Source organism: Chiloscyllium plagiosum, unplaced genomic scaffold (assembly GCF_037043375.1).
Source record: "Chiloscyllium plagiosum isolate Xiang-an unplaced genomic scaffold, Cpla_swu_hap1 HiC_scaffold_42, whole genome shotgun sequence".
NCBI lineage: Eukaryota > Metazoa > Chordata > Chondrichthyes > Orectolobiformes > Hemiscylliidae > Chiloscyllium > Chiloscyllium plagiosum.
In genome coordinates, this window is record NW_028270180.1 from 14,138,347 (window position 1) to 14,156,927 (window position 18,581).

Below are 18,581 nucleotides of genomic sequence, written 5' to 3' on the forward strand. Positions count from 1 at the left end.
AGGCAACAGTTGTAATTATTCCCTTGTTGAACGAGAGAAATTGATTGATTGGCATTGCATTGATAATTACCACTTCATTAAAGGTTTTCACATTGTTAATTATGAGCCTTAACGTACTGCAGCAAGTTTAATAGACAACTCAGGGCACATGCAGTAAGTTCTGAACCATAACAGAGAGGCTGAGAGCAAAAGTAGTGTAAGTCAATAAGTAAATTCAATAGATTGGCGATTTGTGACATCTCTCTTAATTCTCTGAGCTTGCTGACTGACTTGCACATTACCAACAGCCTGTATAATTAATTTACTGCTACTTCTCCAGCAAGATTTGACTCTGTACATTTTAAAATACTGACGGCCATATTTTTCTTTAACATACTTTATCGAAGAATAGGCAGTACTAGAACTAGAGGTGAGGCAACAATGCACCTCAGGTCTTCAAGGCTGGTACTGACTCCTGCTTAAAACTAAAACATTCCATCAACCTTCCACTGTGAGTGATTGAATTGACGCCTTGCTTTGTCAAAGTGTTTGACATGTTGAGTGGGACAGGCTCCAGAGATGACTCAATCCTTTCTAGATCCTGCCAAGTGTCTTTTGTTGTTGCTGTTTTTGGAATGAAAGCTAATCCAACATCATCGCAGAGTTAAAACTTGATCATCTATGAATTGTGGCAGAAGATAACTCCCATCATGCTTGACATCTCATGTGACAGCATCTCTTTTACTGTTAGCTGTTGTGACAGCACCAGTCTCAAGGTACTTGTTACCACAGCATAACAACCAACTTACTTCCATAACTTTCCTGTAAGTGTTTAACTCAGTTTCTCAACAAGAGAAGGCTTTGAGATTCTGAGAGGAATCTCATGTCAATCACTTTTGAAATGTGGCCATTACAAATTGCCTTGTAGGAATGCACTTTCCTCACATCAACTTTTCATTAACAAGTTTTACTGAGATAAGTGACCAATCATAGAATCCCTACAGTGTGGAAGCAGGCCATTCGGCCCATTGAGTGTCACCATCCCTATGAAGGCCATCCTATCCCTGTAACCCTGCATTTCCCATGACTCATCCACCTAAGCGACACATCCATGGAACACCACAGGGGCAATTTAGCATGGTTAACCCACCTAACCTCCATGTGTCTAGACTGTGGGAGGAAACCGGATCACCCGGAAGAAACCCACTAGAATACATTGGTTTGTGGCGTCGTGATCTGTTGTGGCTGCCAAAGGTTATTAGCTTAACAACAAAAGGGTGATTTGCTCTTGGGCAGCCGAACCACTTGTGGATGTGAACAAGGTTGCTACAATGCCAAATTACATATCAGTGTTTCTCAAGTAACATTCTCAGGGGAGGTGACAGCTTAGGGGTATTGTCACTGGACTGTGAGTCCAGAGACACAAATGTGGATCTGTGTTCACATTCCACCATGGCAGATGATGGAATTTGAATTAAACTTTAAAACAAAATCCAGAATTAAGAGTTTAACAATGAAATGACTATCAATCTATTGTTGATTGTTGGAAACACTCAACTGGTTCACCAAGTTCCTTTAGGGAAGGAAACTGCCATCCTTACCTTGTCTGGCCTACAGGTGACTCCAGACCCATAGCAGTATGGTTGACCTTTAACTGGCATCCGGACAATTAGGGACGGGTATTAAATACTAGCCGAGCCACCGATGCCCTCATCCCACGAGATTAGATTAGATTCCCTACAATGTGGAAACAGGCCCTTTGGCCCAACTAGTCCACACCGACCATCCGAAAAATAACCCACCCAGACCCATTCCTCCTAACTAATGCATCTAACTCTACGGGCAATTTAGTATGACCAATTCATCTAACCTGCACATCTTTGGACTATTGAATAAAAAAGCCCTTAAATACTGAAGGTGGTAATATATTATCTCTCATCAGATGTTTCAAGCTATTATTTTTTACAAATAAATGAGAGACTTTGAAATTTGTGTGTCAGTCATTCTGTGCCTCCTGTGAAGAAGTGAAAAAACAAATCAGGGAACTGAAGGACTTGGGAAACAAAAGGAATATGGTACCAAATCCTGAGGACTGGAGCTATTAAACTGCCTTCATTTTTTTCCCTCTACCCATAACACCAATGTTTTTCAGAGACAGAAAAAGAAATTGCTGGAATAGCTCAGCAGGTTTGGCAGCATTTGTGGAGAGAGACCAGAGTTAGTGCTTCGGGTGGAGTCCTGAGGAAAGGTCACTTGACGCAAAATGTTAATTTTTTAGATGTTGTCAGACCTGTTGAGCTTTTCCAACAATTTCTACATTTTTCTCTGATTTGCAGCATCCACAGTTCTTTTGGTTTTTACAACATTTTGTGTGTCTGTGTGTGAGTGAGTGTGTGTGTGTAGGTAAGTGAGTGTGTGTGTGTGTGTAGGTAAGTGAGTGAGTGTGTGTAGGTAGGTAGGTGAGTGTGTGTGTGTGTAGGTAAGTGAGTGAGTGTGTGTGTAGGTAGGTAAGTGGGTGTGTGTGTGTAGGTAAGTGAGTGAGTGTGTGTAGGTAGGTAAGTGAGTGAGATTGTGTGTGTGCTTGTGAGATTGTGTGTGTGTGTAGGTAAGTGAGTGAGTGTGTGTGTGTAGGTAAGTGAGTGTGTGTGTGTGTGTAGGTAAGTGAGTGAGTGTGTGTGTGTAGGTAAGTGAGTGTGTGTGTGTGTAGGTAAGTGAGTGAGTGTGTGTAGGTAGGTAAGTGAGTGTGTGTGTGTGTTGGTAAGTGAATGAGTGTGTGTGTGTGTAGGTAGGTAAGTGAGTGTGTGTGTGTGTAGGTAAGTGAGTGAGTGTGTGTAGGTAGGTAAGTGAGTGAGATTGTGTGTGTGCTTGTGAGATTGTGTGTGTGTAGGTAAGTGAGTGAGTGTGTGTGTGTAGGTAAGTGAGTGAGTGTGTGTGTAGGTAAGTGAGTGAGTGTATGTGTGTGCTTGTGAGATTGTGTGTGTGTGTAGGTAAGTGAGTGAGTGTGTGTGTGTAGGTAAGTGAGTGTGTGTGTGTGTAGGTAAGTGAGTGAGTGTGTGTGTAGGTAAGTGAGTGAGTGTGTGTGTAGGTAAGTGAGTGAGTGTGTGTGTGTAGGTAAGTGAGTGAGTGTGTGTATAGGTAAGTGAGTGAGTGTGTGTGTGTAGGTAAGTGAGTGAGTGTGTGTGTGTGTGTGTAGGTAAGTGAGTGAGTGTGTGTAGGTAAGTGAGTGAGTGTGTGTGTAGGTAAGTGAGTGAGTGTGTGTAGGTAAGTGAGTGAGTGTGTGTGTGTAGGTAAGTGAGTGAGTGTGTGTGTAGGTAAGTGAGTGAGTGTGTGTGTGTGTGTAGGTGAGTGAGTGTGTGTGTGTAGGTAAGTGAGTGAGTGTGTGTGTAGGTAAGTGAGTGAGTGTGTGTGTGTGTGTAGGTAAGTGAGTGAGTGTGTGTGTGTAGGTAAGTGAGTGAGTGTGTGTGTGTGCTTGTGAGATTGTGTGTGTGTAGGTAAGTGAGTGAGTGTGTGTGTAGGTAAGTGAGTGAGTGTGTGTGTAGGTAAGTGAGTGAGTGTGTGTGTGTAGGTAAGTGAGTGAGTGTGTGTGTGAGTGAGTGTGTGTGTGTAGGTGAGTGAGTGTGTAGGTGAGTGAGTGTGTGTGTGTGTAGGTGAGTGAGTGAGTGTGTGTGTGTAGGTGAATGAGTGTGTGTGTGTGTAGGTAAGTGAGTGAGTGTGTGTGTAGGTAAGTGAGTGAGTGTGTAGGTAAGTGAGTGTGTGTGTGTGTGTAGGTAAGTGAGTGAGTGAATGTGTGTAGGTAAGTGAGTGAGTGAGTGTGTGTGTGCTTGTGAGATTGTGTGTGTGTGCAGGTAAGTGAGTGTGTGTGTAGGTAAATGAGTGAGTGTGTGTGTGTGTGTAGGTGAGTGTGTGAGTGTGTGTGTGTGTGTAGGTAAGTGAGTGAGTGTGTAGATAAGTGAGTGTGTGTGTGTGTAGGTAAGTGAGTGAGTGAGTGTGTGTAGGTAAGTGAGTGAGTGAGTGTGTGTGTGCTTGTGAGATTGTGTGTGTGTAGGTAAGTGAGTGTGTGTGTGTGTAGGTAAGTGAGTGAGTGTGTGTGTGTGCTTGTGAGATTGTGTGTGTGTGTAGGTAAGTGAGTGAGTGTGTGTAGGTAAGTGAGTGAGTGTGTGTGTGTGCTTGTGAGATTGTGTGTGTGTAGGTCAGTGAGTGTGTGTGTGTAGGTAAGTGAGTGAGTGTGTGTGTAGGTAAGTGAGTGTGTGTGTGTGCTTGTGAGATTGTGTGTGTAGGTAAGTGAGTGTGTGTGTGTGTAGGTAAGTGAGTGAGTGTGTGTGTAGGTAAGTGAGTGAGTGTGTGTGTGTGCTTGTGAGATTGTGTGTGTGTAGGTAAGTGAGTGAGTGTGTGTGTGAGATTGTGTAAGTGTGTGTGTGCTTCTGAGATTGTATGTGTGTGCGTGTGTGTGTAAGAGAGTTTTAGAAGGGGGCTAGAATTTAACAAGTAGAGTTACATATGAAAGTCCATAGTTACTTGTATCTGGTAATAATCTACTTCATTAAGTATTTTTGTTGAGTATAGGAATCTGATCTATGTTTTCTGCTAACATGAGCCCAGCTGACAGGTCAGTTGGGTACTTTGCGCAATTTGATAAAGGTTTTAAGTTTTATGATGACTCTGGTAATAGCCAGTCTCGATTTCCAGTGCACTGTCCCAGTGAGACATGACAATACAACAAATACAGATTCTCTGAGAAAAGAATGTGAAGTTGCAAAAGTAGAACCACATTCTCTATTTTATTATGCCAACAGCTTATTTGATAAATCCCTAACTAGGTAAGTGGGAAATAGTAGTTCTTTGTTTAAATTAAACCTTAATTTAAAGAATAAGGTTTCTCTACCTCTGTGGCAACCACCTTAGACCTTAACCACTGATTCCATTCTATTCAATTCCATCCTTTAATACTTTATGCAAACATCAGCCACTTATCTCATTAAAGATTCACTAAGGACAACTTATGTGGAGTAATGATGCACTTTCCCGAATTTATGACTGTAATTAATATTTTTAATGGCTCACAAGCAAGTCTCCAGATAGCTTACCATGACCTCAGTATACACTGAAGAGGGTCAAATAGACACGAGAAATGGCTTGAGAAGTTACATTAGCAGGAATTTTAATCACATGTTGCCTGAAATAAATAGATTTGCAGTTCAGTTTTCTTATTAGGCACAATGTATTTCTGAAACTCAGGTTAGTGCTCTTCATGAATAATTGGAAGCAAGATATGTGTTTTCCATCTAAAATTTCTTTATTTAAAACCTAATATGTTTTCACTATTTGTTCAGGGAATATGTCATGGTTTTATATAAAAGTAAACATTAGTGCCCTGGTTTTCTTGACTTCAGGACTGCCCAAAGCTCACACAGAGTCAAAGGAATACCTTTGGATTGTTGTCACTTCAGGTTCCTTCCTATTAACCCCTCACTCTCATATTCCCCTTCTCTCCTTCCCCCCTCACCATTCCCCTTTATTCCTATCCCCTTCCAATTCTCTCCGCCTTTCTATCCCCTCCCTCTCACCCCATCCCTTTTTACCTCCCATCTTCCTTTCTCCTCACACCCTCATCCCTTCATAATCACAGGCTCATAACCTCTCTGGCATTGAGAAGAAACTTAGATTTTTGTAGGTGTGAAATTTCTCAATCTTGTTCAATGATAAAAACACTCCACAAATAAGAACAATATTGATTGTTTATCTTTGTTTTAGATGGTGTCTTAATTCAATAACAAGCACTTATTTTCCCATAAGACACAGGAGCAGAAATTAGGCCATTCAGCCCATCAAGTCTGCTCCACAATTCAATCATGAACATATCTATCTCTGTTTTATATATAAGACCATAGGAAATAGGAGTAGGAGTAAGGCCATTCGGCCCATCAAGTCCACTCCGCCATTCAATCATGGCTGATTGGCATTTCAACTCCACTTACCTGCACTCTCCCCATATCCCTTAAGTCCTTGCGAGATTAAGATTTATCAATCTCTGCCTTGAAGACATTTAACATCCCGGCCCCCACTGTGCTCCGTGGCAATGAATTTCACAGGCCCACCACTCTCTCTAGAAATGTCTCCTCATTTCCGTTCTAAATTGATCCCCTCTAATTCTAAGGTTGTGCCCATAAGTCCTAGTATCCCCAGCATCCACCCTTTCTAAGCCATGCATTATCTTGTAAATTTCTATTAGATCTCCCTCAATCTTCTGAACTCTAATGAATACAATCCCAGGATCCTCAGCCATTCATCGTATGTTAGGCTTACCATTCCAGGGATCATCCGTGTGAATCTCCGCTGGACAGGTTCCAGTGCCAGAAAGTTCATCCTGAAATGTGGGGTCCAAAACTGGACACAGTTTCCTAAATGGGGCCTAAAAATATACTCAGTGACCTGGCCTCCACAGCATTCTGTGGCAATGAATTCCATAGATTCACCACTCTCTGGCTGAAGAAGTTTCCCCTCATGTCTGTTCTATCCCATTGGAATGTTGACATGGAAAGTAAAGGCATTCAGTTTCAAATTCCTAGTTTGCTGTCGATACAAAACCTTCAATCTGGTTGGTTGCCATGGCTACTTGCTGACATTATTACTGCCGAATGCCTGAAGATCCCTTTGGCTTGTTGTCAGATTGAAACTGCTGTCAGAAACATCACAGTGAAAAACAAAAAAAACCTGCAGATGCTGGAATCCAAAGTAGACAGGCAGGAGGCTGGAAGAGCACAACGAGCCAGGCAGCATCAGGAGCTGGAGAAGTTGACATTTTGGATGTAACCTTTCTTCAGGACTGTGGTTGGGTGTGGGGGGAACTGCAGATAAAGGGAGTGTGGGGTTCCACCGGGGTGGGGGGGAGGGGGGGAGGAGGAGGGATGGGTGAAGTCGGTTAAAGGGTTGGTCAATGGGAGGAATGAATCTGGTTGGTGGCTGGGAGGAGTGGAAGGGAGGGGGAGGGACTGGGGAAGGGAGTCAGGGGATGGGGAGGGGTTGGAGAACTCAATGTTAAGTTCTCCGGGCTATACAGACAGAGATTGCTGGATCCCTGTGGATGCAAACTTTCAATGTTTGCAGCAAGTGCATTTCATTGAATCATAGAATCCCCACAGTGTGGAAGCAGGCCATTTGGCCCATTGAGTCCACAATGACCCTCCACAGAACATTTCAACCAGACCCCCCCCCCCCCCCCCCATACAACCACCCTGTAATCCTGCATTTATCCCACCCGTTGACTACAAATTCTGGATAAATGGCTTCTAAAAGCGTAAGAAACATGAGCAGAATACCTAATGGCTCCTCAAGACTTCTCTGCTGTTCAATATGATCATGGTTGATCTTCTAACTCAATAGCAATTGCCTATCTGCTTCCTTGTGCTATCCATTGTTGGGACACTTGTAAAGCTAACTGTTAGGTGCAAGGGTTCCAGATGATCACATTCATACCTAGAGAGTCAGCCATCATGTCGTAAAACCAGCTTTTTTTCCAATTTATTTGTGCAAGGCAGCATGGCAATTATTAACCAAAGAAACAAACCTCTCATCTACCCAGGCTGGAAATGTGATGATTTCAAACACGTGGAAACTAAAAGAAGCAGACCCCAGAAAGTTTGGTTTGAGCTGGACAAAGTTAAAAATCACACAGCATCAGGTTATAGTCCAACAGGTTTAATTGGAAGCACTAGCTTTCGGAGCGACGTTCCTTCATCAGGTACTTCCTACTCTGAGGTACTTGCTCAACACCAAGATACTGATGCCAGTATATCAGCGTTCCACTTCAACTTCAGCACCTTCTCAGGAGGGAGAGAGTTGCAAACTTTGTTTACACTTTGCAAGACGATGTGCTTCCTGACAAAACCAGCCAATCCGCCAACTGATTAGCAATGCAGGGGAACCCAACAACATGAGTTCAATTCCCACATCGGCTCAAGTCACCAATGAAAGGCTTCCCTCTCAACCTCTGTCCTTGCCCGAGGCATGGTGACCCTCAGGTTAAACCACCAGCAGTCATCTCTCTCTAATAAGACTAGGACTATGGTAAAGTAACTTTGACCTTTGCTTCCTGACAAGTCCCAGTTCTGGGCTACGCATTTTAAAAAGGATGTGAGAACTTTGCAGCGAAGAATTTTGAATAATTGTTCCGGGGATGAGGAACGTCAGTGACGAGCAGACGGATTGGAATTGTTTTCCTTGGAACGAAGAAGGTCAGGAGGCGATTTGATTGAGGTGTTCAAAACCAGGAATGATTCTAGACAGACGAGATAGTGAGAACCTGCTCCTAAAGATAATGGGATTGAGAACCAGGGGGCTCATACTCAAAATTATTAGTAAATTAAACTAAGTTGACATAAGGGAAAAGATCCTCTTCATCTAGTGAGTAGTTAAGATTAGGAAGGCACTGCCTCAGTGTGTTGGAGACTGTCAGGATTGCAGATGCTGGAAATGAGAGTCAATAGATGCAAAGCTGGAAAAGCACAGCAGGTCAGACACCATCAGAGGAACAGGATAGACAACATTTCGGGCTGAAATCCTTCGTCAGGGTGAAGGGTTTCAGCTTGAAACTTTGACTTCCTTGCTTGTTGGATGCTGTTTAACCTCCTGTGCTTTTCCAGTTTTCCATTGACCACTGCCTGAGTGCTTAGGTCTGAGAAAGATTCAGCTGGGAAGCTGACCATGGTTTGCAAAGGAAGGTCATGTAGAGAGAAGGCGGGGAAATGAGTGAATCATTTTATCGAAGTGTCATGATGGGCTGAATGGCCGCTTTCTGTGCTGTAACAATCCTCTGATTCTGTACCATTAACCATAACTGATTATCCTCTGAAGATAAGATCATATCCCCTTAGCCTGGATTTGGTTTTTTTTCAAGATAGTGGCAGATCAGTAGCACAATGTGCAGACTCCTTAGCTCACAGCTCATCTACTCTGTCCACTTTAATTTGTATTTCTTTTTCTACTTTTCTTTAATGTTTTCATTTATTGTGGTACTTTCCCTTCTTTGAATGACTGCGCTGGAAGGTATCTTCTCCTAGCCCAGGCTCAGTGACCAGATGGCTTCCAACAGACCAAAATGGTGGTATAGGTCTAGTGCCTGGTGGGATGGTCTCCCGTTGTTTTGGCCTCCTGGTATGTCGGCTTCTCAGTGTATCGGTCTCCAGGTGTGTCGATCTCCCCGTGTGTCAGTCTCCCCGTGTGTCGATCTCCCCGTGTGTCGGTCTCCTGGTGTGTCGATCTCCCGGTGTGTCGATCTCCCGGTGAGTTGATCTCCCGGTGTGTCGATCTCCTCGTGTGTTAGTCTCCCGGTGTGTCAATCTCCCGGTGTGTGGGTCTCCTGGTGTGTCGATCTCCCGGTGTGTCGGTCTCCCGGTGTGTCGGTCTCCCCGTGTATCGCTCTCCCGGTGTGTCGATCTCCCGGTGTGTCGATCTCCAGGTGTGTGGGTCTCCTGGTGTGTTGGTCTCCCGGTGTGTGGGTCTCCTGGTGTGTCGGTCTCCCAGTGTGTCGGTCTCCCCGTGTGTGGGTCTCCTGGTGTGTCGATTTCCCGGTGTGTCGGTCTCCCGGTGTGTCGGTCTCCCGGTGTGTCGGTCTCCCGGTGTGTCGGTCTCCCCGTGTATCGCTCTCCCGGTGTGTTGGTCTCCCGGTGTGTCGATCTCCCGGTGTGTTGGTCTCCTGGTGTGTCGATCTCCCGATGTGTCGGTCTCCCCGTGTGTCGCTCTCCACATGTGTCGATCTCCCCGTGTGTCAATCTCCCGGTGTGTCGGTCTCCCCGTGTGTCGATCTCACGGTGTGTCGATCTCCCCATGTGTCAATCTCCCGGTGTGTCGGTCTCCCGGTGTGTCACTCTCCCCGTGTGTCGGTCTCCCGGTGTGTCGGTCACCCGGTGTGTCGGTGTCTCCGTGTGTCAGTCTCCCCGTGTGTCAGTCTCCCCGTGTGTCAGTCTCCTGGTGTGTCGGTCTCCCGGTGTGTCGATCTCCCCGTGTGTCACACTCCCCGTGTGTCGATCTCCCGGTGTGTCGGTCTCCCGTTGTGTCAGTCTCCTGGTGTGTCGGTCTCCCGGTGTGTCGATCTCCCCGTGTGTCACACTCCCCGTGTGTCGATCTCCCGGTGTGTCAGTCTCCCCGTGTGTCAGTCTCCTGGTGTGTCGGTCTCCCGGTGTGTCGATCTCCCGGTGTGTCACTCTCCCCGTGTGTCGATCTCCCGGTGTGTCGGTCTCCCGGTGTGTCGGTCTCCCCATGTGTCGGTCTCCCCGTGTGTCAGTCTCCCCATGTGTCGGTCTCTCGGTGTGTCGGTCTCCCCGTGTTTCGGTCTCCCGGTGTGTCGGTCTCCCCGTGTGTCGGTCTCCCGGTGTGTCGGTCTCCCGGTTGTCACTCTCCCCGTGTGTCGGTCTCCCCGTGTGTCGGTCTCCCGGTGTGTCAGTCTCCCGGTGTGTGGGTCTCCCGGTGTGTGGGTCTCCCGGTGCGTCGGTCTCCCGGTGTGTCGATCTCCCGGTGTGTCGATCTCCCGGTGTGTGGGTCTCCCGGTGTGTCGGTCTCCCTGTGTGTCGGTCTCCTGGTGTGTTGGTCTCCCGGTGTGTCGATCTCCTGGTGTGTCGGTCTCCCGGTGTGTCTGTCTCCCGGTGTGTGGGTCTCCCGGTGTGTCGGTCTCCTGGTATGCCGCTCTCCCAGTATGTCGGTCTCCCGGTGTGTCGGTCTCCCCGTGTGTGGGTCTCCTGGTGTGTAGGTCTCCCGGTGTGTCGGTCTCCCGGTGTGTCTGTCTCCCGGTGTGTGGGTCTCCCGGTGTGTCGGTCTCCTGGTATGCCGCTCTCCCGGTGTTTCGGTCTCCCCGTGTGTCGGTCTCCCCGTGTGTCAGTCTCCCCGTGTGTCGGTGTCTCGGTGTATCGGTCTCCCGGTGTGTCGGTCTCCCCGTGTGTCGGTCTCCTGGTGTGTCGATCTCCCGGTGTGTCGATCTCCTGGTGTGTCGGTCTCCCGGTATGTCTGTCTCCCGGTGTGTGTGTCTCCCGGTGTGTCGGTCTCCCGGTGTGTCGGTCTCCCCGTGTGTGGGTCACCTGGTGTGTAGGTCTCCCGGTGTGTCGGTCTCCCCGTGTGTGGGTGCCCTGGTGTGTCGGTCCTCCGGTATGTCGATCTCCCCGTGTGTCACACTCCCCGTGTGTCGGTCTCCCGGTGTGTCAGTCTCCTGGTGTGTCGATCTCCCGGTGTGTCACTCTCCCCGTGTGTCGATCTCCCGGTGTGTCGGTCTCCCGGTGTTTCGGTCTCCCCGTGTGTCGGTCTCCCCGTGTGTCAGTCTCCCCGTGTGTCGGTGTCTCGGTGTATCGGTCTCCCGGTGTGTCGGTCTCCCGGTGTGTCGATCTCCCCGTGTGTCCGTCTCCCCGTGTGTCGGTCTCCCGGTGTGTCAGTCTCCCCGTGTGTCGATCTCCCGCTGTGTCGGTCTCACCGTGTGTCGATCTCCCCGTGTGTCAGTCTCCCCGTGTGTCAGTCTCCCCGTGTGTCGGTCTCCCGGTGTGTCAGTCTCCCCGTGTGTCGGTCTCCCGGTGTGTCGATCTCCCGGTGTGTCACTCTCCCCGTGTGTCGGTCTCACCGTGTGTTGGTCTCCTGGTGTGTCGGTCTTCCCGTGTGTCGGTCTCCCGGTGTGTCGGTCTCCCGGTGTGTCGGTCTCCCGGTGCGTCGGTCTCCCCGTGTGTCGGTCTCCCGGTGTGTCGGTCTCCCGGTGTGTCACTCTCCCCGTGTGTCGGTCTCCCCGTGTGTTGGTCTCCCGGTGTGTCGGTCTCCCGGTGTGTCAGTCTCCCCGTGTGTCGATCTCCCGGTGTGTCACTCTCCCCGTGTGTCGATCCCCCGGTGTATCGGTCTCCTGGTGTGTCGGTCTTCCTGTGTGTCAGTCTCCCCGTGTGTCAGTCTCCCCGTGTGTCGGTCTCTCGGTGTGTGGGTCTCCCCGTGTGTGGGTCTCCCGGTGTGTGGGTCTCCCGGTGTGTGGGTCTCCCGGTGTGTGGGTCTCCCGGTGTGTCTGTCTCCCGGTGTGTGGGTCTCCCGGTGTGTCGGTCTCCCGGTGTGTGGGTCTCCCCGGTGTGTCTGTCTCCCGGTGTGTCGGTCTCCCGGTGTGTCGATCTCCCGGTGTGTCGGTCTCCCGGTGTGTCAGTCTCCCCGTGTGTCGGTCTCTCGGTGTGTCACTCTCCCCGTGTGTCGGTCTCACCGTGTGTCGGTCTCCTGGTGTGTCGGTCTCACCGTGTGTCGGTCTCCTGGTGTGTCGGTCTTCCCGTGTGTCGGTCTCCCGGTGTGTCACACTCCCGGTGTGTCGGTCTCCCGGTGTGTCGGTCTCCCGGTGTGTCACTCTCCCCATGTGTCGGTCTCCCCGTGTGTCACTCTCCCCGTGTGTCGGTCTCCCGGTGTGTCACACTCCCGGTGTGTCGGTCTCCCGGTGTGTCGGTCTCCCGGTGTGTCACTCTCCCCGTGTGTCGGTCTCCCCGTGTGTCGATCTCCCGGTGTGTCGGTCTCCCAGTGTGTCAGTCTCCCCGTGTGTCGATCTCCCGGTGTGTCACTCTCCCCGTGTGTCGATCTCCTGCTGTGTCGGTCTCCCGGTGTGTCGATCTCCCGGTGTGTCGATCTCCCCGTGTGTCGATCTCCCGGTGTGTCGGTCTTCCCGTGTGTCGGTCTCCCGGTGTGTCGGTCTCCTGGTGTGTTGATCTCCGCGTGTGTCGGTCTCCCGGTGTGTCGATCTCCCGGTGTTTCGGTCTACCCGTGTGTCGGTCTCCCGGTGTGTCACTCTCCCCGTGTGTCGGTCTCCCCGTGTGTCGGTCTCCCCGTGTGTGGGTCTCCCGGTGTGTGGGTCTCCTGGTGTGTCGGTCTCCCGGTGTGTCAATCTCCCGGTGTGTCGGTCTCCCGGTGTGTGCGTCTCCCGGTGTGTGGGTCTCCTGGTGTGTTGATCTCCCCGTGTGTGGGTCTCCCGGTGTGTCGGTCTCCCGGTGTGTCAATCTCCCGGTGTGTGGGTCTCCCGGTGTGTCGGTCTCCCGGTGTGTGGGTCACCCGGTGCGTGGGTCTCCCGGTGTGTCGGTCTCCCGGTGTGTCAATCTCCCGGTGTGTGGGTCTCCCGGTGTGTCGGTCTCCCGGTGTGTGGGTCACCCGGTGCGTGGGTCTCCCGGTGTGTCGGTCTCCCGGTGTGTCGGTCTCTCGGTGTGTCGGTCTTCCCGTGTGTCGGTCTCCCGGTGTGTGGGTCTCCCGGTGTGTCGGTCTCCCGGTGTGTCAATCTCCCCGTGTGTGGGTCTCCCGGTGTGTCGGTCTCCCGGTGTGTCAATCTCCCGGTGTGTGGGACACCCGGTGCGTGGGTCTCCCGGTGTGTCGGTCTCCCAGTGTGTCGGTCTCCCGGTGTGTCGGTCTCCCAGTGTGTCGGTCTCACGGTGTGTCGGTCTCCCCGTGTGTGGGTCTCCCCGTGTGTGGGTCTCCTGGTGTGTCGGTCTCACCGTGTGTCGATCTCCCGGTGTGTCGGTCTCCCCGTGTGTCAGTCTCCCCGTGTGTCGATCTCCCCGTGTGTCGATCTCCCCGTGTGTCGGTCTCCCCGTGTGTCGGTCTCCCCGTGTGTCACACTCCACGTGTGTCGATCTCCCGGTGTGTCGGTCTCCCGGTGTGTCGGTCTCCCGGTGAGTCGATCTCCCGGTGTGTCTGTCTCCCGGTGTGTCGATCTCCCGGTGTGTCGATCTCCCGGTGTGTCGGTCTCCCGGTGTGTCGGTCTCCCGGTGAGTCGGTCTCCCGGTGAGTTGATCTCCTGGTGTGTCGATCTCCCGGTGTGTCGGTCTCCCGGTGTGTCGGTCTCCCGGTGAGTCGATCTCCCGGAGTGTCGGTCTCCCGGAGTGTCGGTCACCCGGTGTGTCGGTCTTCCCGTGTGTCAGTCTCCCCGTGTGTCGGTCTTCCTGTGTGTCGATCTCCCGGAGTGTCGGTCTCCCGGTGTGTCGGTCTCCCGGTGAGTCGATCTCCCGGTGTGTCTGTCTCCCGGTGTGTCGATCTCCCGGTGTGTCGATCTCCCGGTGTGTCGGTCTCCCGGTGTGTCGGTCTCCCGGTGAGTCGGTCTCCCGGTGAGTTGATCTCCTGGTGTGTCGATCTCCCGGTGTGTCGGTCTCCCGGTGTGTCGGTCTCCCGGTGAGTCGATCTCCCGGAGTGTCGGTCTCCCGGAGTGTCGGTCACCCGGTGTGTCGGTCTTCCCGTGTGTCAGTCTCCCGGTGTGTCGGTCTCCCGGTGTGTCAGTCTCCCCGTGTGTCGATCTCCCGCTGTGTCGGTCTCACCGTGTGTCGATCTCCCCGTGTGTCAGTCTCCCCGTGTGTCAGTCTCCCCGTGTGTCGGTCTCCCGGTGTGTCAGTCTCCCCGTGTGTCGGTCTCCCGGTGTGTCGATCTCCCGGTGTGTCACTCTCCCCGTGTGTCGGTCTCACCGTGTGTTGGTCTCCTGGTGTGTCGGTCTTCCCGTGTGTCGGTCTCCCGGTGTGTCGGTCTCCCGGTGTGTCGGTCTCCCGGTGTGTCGGTCTCCCCGTGTGTCGGTCTCCCGGTGTGTCGGTCTCCCGGTGTGTCACTCTCCCCGTGTGTCGGTCTCCCCGTGTGTTGGTCTCCCGGTGTGTCGGTCTCCCGGTGTGTCAGTCTCCCCGTGTGTCGATCTCCCGGTGTGTCACTCTCCCCGTGTGTCGATCCCCCGGTGTATCGGTCTCCTGGTGTGTCGGTCTTCCCGTGTGTCAGTCTCCCCGTGTGTCAGTCTCCCCGTGTGTCGGTCTCTCGGTGTGTGGGTCTCCCCGTGTGTGGGTCTCCCGGTGTGTGGGTCTCCCGGTGTGTGGGTCTCCCGGTGTGTCTGTCTCCCGGTGTGTGGGTCTCCCGGTGTGTCGGTCTCCCGGTGTGTGGGTCTCCCCGGTGTGTCTGTCTCCCGGTGTGTCGGTCTCCCGGTGTGTCGATCTCCCGGTGTGTCGGTCTCCCGGTGTGTCAGTCTCCCCGTGTGTCGGTCTCCCGGTGTGTCACTCTCCCCGTGTGTCGGTCTCACCGTGTGTCGGTCTCCTGGTGTGTCGGTCTCACCGTGTGTCGGTCTCCTGGTGTGTCGGTCTTCCCGTGTGTCGGTCTCCCGGTGTGTCACACTCCCGGTGTGTCGGTCTCCCGGTGTGTCGGTCTCCCGGTGTGTCACTCTCCCCATGTGTCAGTCTCCCCGTGTGTCACTCTCCCCGTGTGTCGGTCTCCCGGTGTGTCACACTCCCGGTGTGTCGGTCTCCCGGTGTGTCGGTCTCCCGGTGTGTCACTCTCCCCGTGTGTCGGTCTCCCCGTGTGTCGATCTCCCGGTGTGTCGGTCTCCCAGTGTGTCAGTCTCCCCGTGTGTCGATCTCCCGGTGTGTCACTCTCCCCGTGTGTCGATCTCCTGCTGTGTCGGTCTCCCGGTGTGTCGATCTCCCCGTGTGTCGATCTCCCGGTGTGTCGGTCTTCCCGTGTGTCGGTCTCCCGGTGTGTCGGTCTCCTGGTGTGTTGATCTCTCCGTGTGTCGGTCTCCCGGTGTGTCGATCTCCCGGTGTTTCGGTCTTCCCGTGTGTCGGTCTCCCGGTGTGTCGGTCTCCCGGTGTGTCGGTCTCCTGGTGTGTCGGTCTCCCGGTGTGTCACTCTCCCCGTGTGTCGGTCTCCCCGTGTGTCGGTCTCCCCGTGTGTGGGTCTCCCGGTGTGTCAAACTCCCGGTGTGTCGGTCTCCCGGTGTGTGCGTCTCCCGGTGTGTGGGTCTCCTGGTGTGTTGATCTCCCCGTGTGTGGGTCTCCCGGTGTGTCGGTCTCCCGGTGTGTCAATCTCCCGGTGTGTGGGTCTCCCGGTGTGTCGGTCTCCCGGTGTGTGGGTCACCCGGTGCGTGGGTCTCCCGGTGTGTCGGTCTCCCGGTGTGTCGGTCTCTCGGTGTGTGGGTCTCCCCGTGTGTCGATCTCCCCGTGTGTGGGTCTCCCGGTGTGTCGGTCTCCCGGTGTGTCAATCTCCCGGTGTGTGGGTCTCCCCGTGTGTGGGTCTCCCCGTGTGTCGGTCTCCCGGTGTGTGGGTCTCCCGGTGTGTGGGTCACCCGGTGCGTGGGTCTCCCGGTGTGTCGGTCTCCCAGTGTGTCGGTCTCACGGTGTGTCGGTCTCCCCGTGTGTGGGTCTCCCCGTGTGTGGGTCTCCTGGTGTGTCGGTCTCACCGTGTGTCGATCTCCCGGTGTGTCGGTCTCCCCGTGTGTCAGTCTCCCCGTGTGTCGATCTCCCCGTGTGTCGATCTCCCCGTGTGTCGGTCTCCCCGTGTGTCGGTCTCCCCGTGTGTCACACTCCACGTGTGTCGATCTCCCGGTGTGTCGGTCTCCCGGTGTGTCGGTCTCCCGGTGAGTCGATCTCCCGGTGTGTCTGTCTCCCGGTGTGTCGATCTCCCGGTGTGTCGATCTCCCGGTGTGTCGGTCTCCCGGTGTGTCGGTCTCCCGGTGAGTCGGTCTCCCGGTGAGTTGATCTCCTGGTGTGTCGATCTCCCGGTGTGTCGGTCTCCCGGTGTGTCGGTCTCCCGGTGAGTCGATCTCCCGGAGTGTCGGTCTCCCGGAGTGTCGGTCACCCGGTGTGTCGGTCTTCCCGTGTGTCAGTCTCCCCGTGTGTCGGTCTTCCTGTGTGTCGATCTCCCGGAGTGTCGGTCTCCCGGTGTGTCGGTCTCCCGGTGAGTCGATCTCCCGGTGTGTCTGTCTCCCGGTGTGTCGATCTCCCGGTGTGTCGATCTCCCGGTGTGTCGGTCTCCCGGTGTGTCGGTCTCCCGGTGAGTCGGTCTCCCGGTGAGTTGATCTCCTGGTGTGTCGATCTCCCGGTGTGTCGGTCTCCCGGTGTGTCGGTCTCCCGGTGAGTCGATCTCCCGGAGTGTCGGTCTCCCGGAGTGTCGGTCACCCGGTGTGTCGGTCTTCCCGTGTGTCAGTCTCCCGGTGTGTCGGTCTCCCGGTGTGTCGGTCTCCCGGTGTGTCGATCTCCCGGAGTGTCGGTCTCCCGGAGTGTCGGTCACCCGGTGTGTCGGTCTTCCCATGTGTCGATCTCCCGGTGTGTCGGTCTCCCGGTTTGTCGGTCTCCCGATGTGTCACTCTCCCCATGTGTCGGTCTCCCGGTATGTCGGTGTCCCGGTGAGTCGATCTCCCCGTGTGTCGGTCTCCCCGTGTGTCGGTCTCCCCGTGTGTCGGTCTCCCGGTGTGTCGATCTCCCAGTGTGTCGGTTCCCGGTGTGTCAGTCTCCCCGTGTGTCGGTCTCCCCATTTGTCTTTCTCCCGGTGTTTCGTTCTCCCCGTGTTTCGGTCTCCCCGTGTGTCAGTCTCCCCGTGTGTTGATCTCCCCGTGTGTCGATCTCCCCGTGTGTCGTCTCCCCGTGTGTCGATCTCCCCGTGTGTCGATCTCCCCGTGTGTCGGTCTCCCGGTGTGTCGATCTCCCGGTGAGTTGATCTCCCGGTGTGACAGTCACCCGGTGTGTCGGTCTTCCGGTGTGTCGGTCTCCCCGTGTGTCGATCTCCCCGTGTGTCGATCTCCCCATGTGTCGATCTCCCGGTGTGTCGATCTCCCCATGTGTCGGTCTCCCCGTGTGTCGATCTCCCGGTGTGTCGATCTCCCGGTGTGTCGATCTCCCGGTGGGTCGATCTCCCCGTGTGTCGATCTCCCGGTGTGTCGGTCTCCCGGTGTGTCGGTTTCCGCGTGGGTCAATCTCCCAGTGTGTCGATCTCCCGGTATGTCGATCTCCCCGTGTGTCAGTCACCTGGTGTGTCGGTCTCCCGGTGTGTCGGTCTCCCGGTGTGTCGGTCTCTCGGTGTGTCGGTCTCTCGGTGTGTCGGTCTCTCGGTGTGTCGGTCTCCCGGTGTGTCAGTCTCCCCGTGTGTCGGTCTCCCGGTGTGTTGGTCTCCCGGTGTGTCGGTCTCCCGGTGTGTCGGTCTCCCCGTGTGTCGCTCTCCCCATGTGTCGATCTCCCCGTGTGTCAATCTATCGGTGTGTTGGTCTCCCCCTGTGTCGATCTCACGGTGTGTCGATCTCCCCATGTGTCAATCTCCCGGTGTGTCGGTCTCCCGGTGTGTCACTCTCCCCGTGTGTCGGTCTCCCGGTGTGTCGGTCTCCCGGTGTGTTGGTGTCTCCGTGTGTCAGTCTCCCCGTGTGTCGGTCTCCCGGTGTGTCGATCTCCCCGTGTGTCACACTCCCCGTGTGTCGATCTCCCGGTGTGTCGGTCTCCCCGTGTGTCGGTCTCCCCGTGTGTCGATCTCCCGGTGTGTCACTCTCCCCGTGTGTCGATCTCCCGCTGTGTCGGTCTCCCAGTGTGTCGGTCTCCCCGTGTGTCGGTCTCCCGGTGTGTCGATCTCCCCGTGTGTCAGTCTCCCCGTGTGTCAGTCTCCCGGTGTGTCGGTCTCCCCGTGTGTCAGTCTCCCGGGGTGTCGGTCTCCCGGTGTGTCGGTCTCCCCGTGTGTCGGTCTCCCGGTGTGTCGGTCTCCCGGTTGTCACTCTCCCCGTGTGTCGATCTCCCGGTGTGTCGGTCTCCCCGTGTGTCGGTCTCCCGGTGTGTCGGTCTCCTGGTGTGTCGGTCTCCCAGTGTGTCGATCTCCCGGTGTGTCAGTCTCCCGGTGTGTCGGTCTCC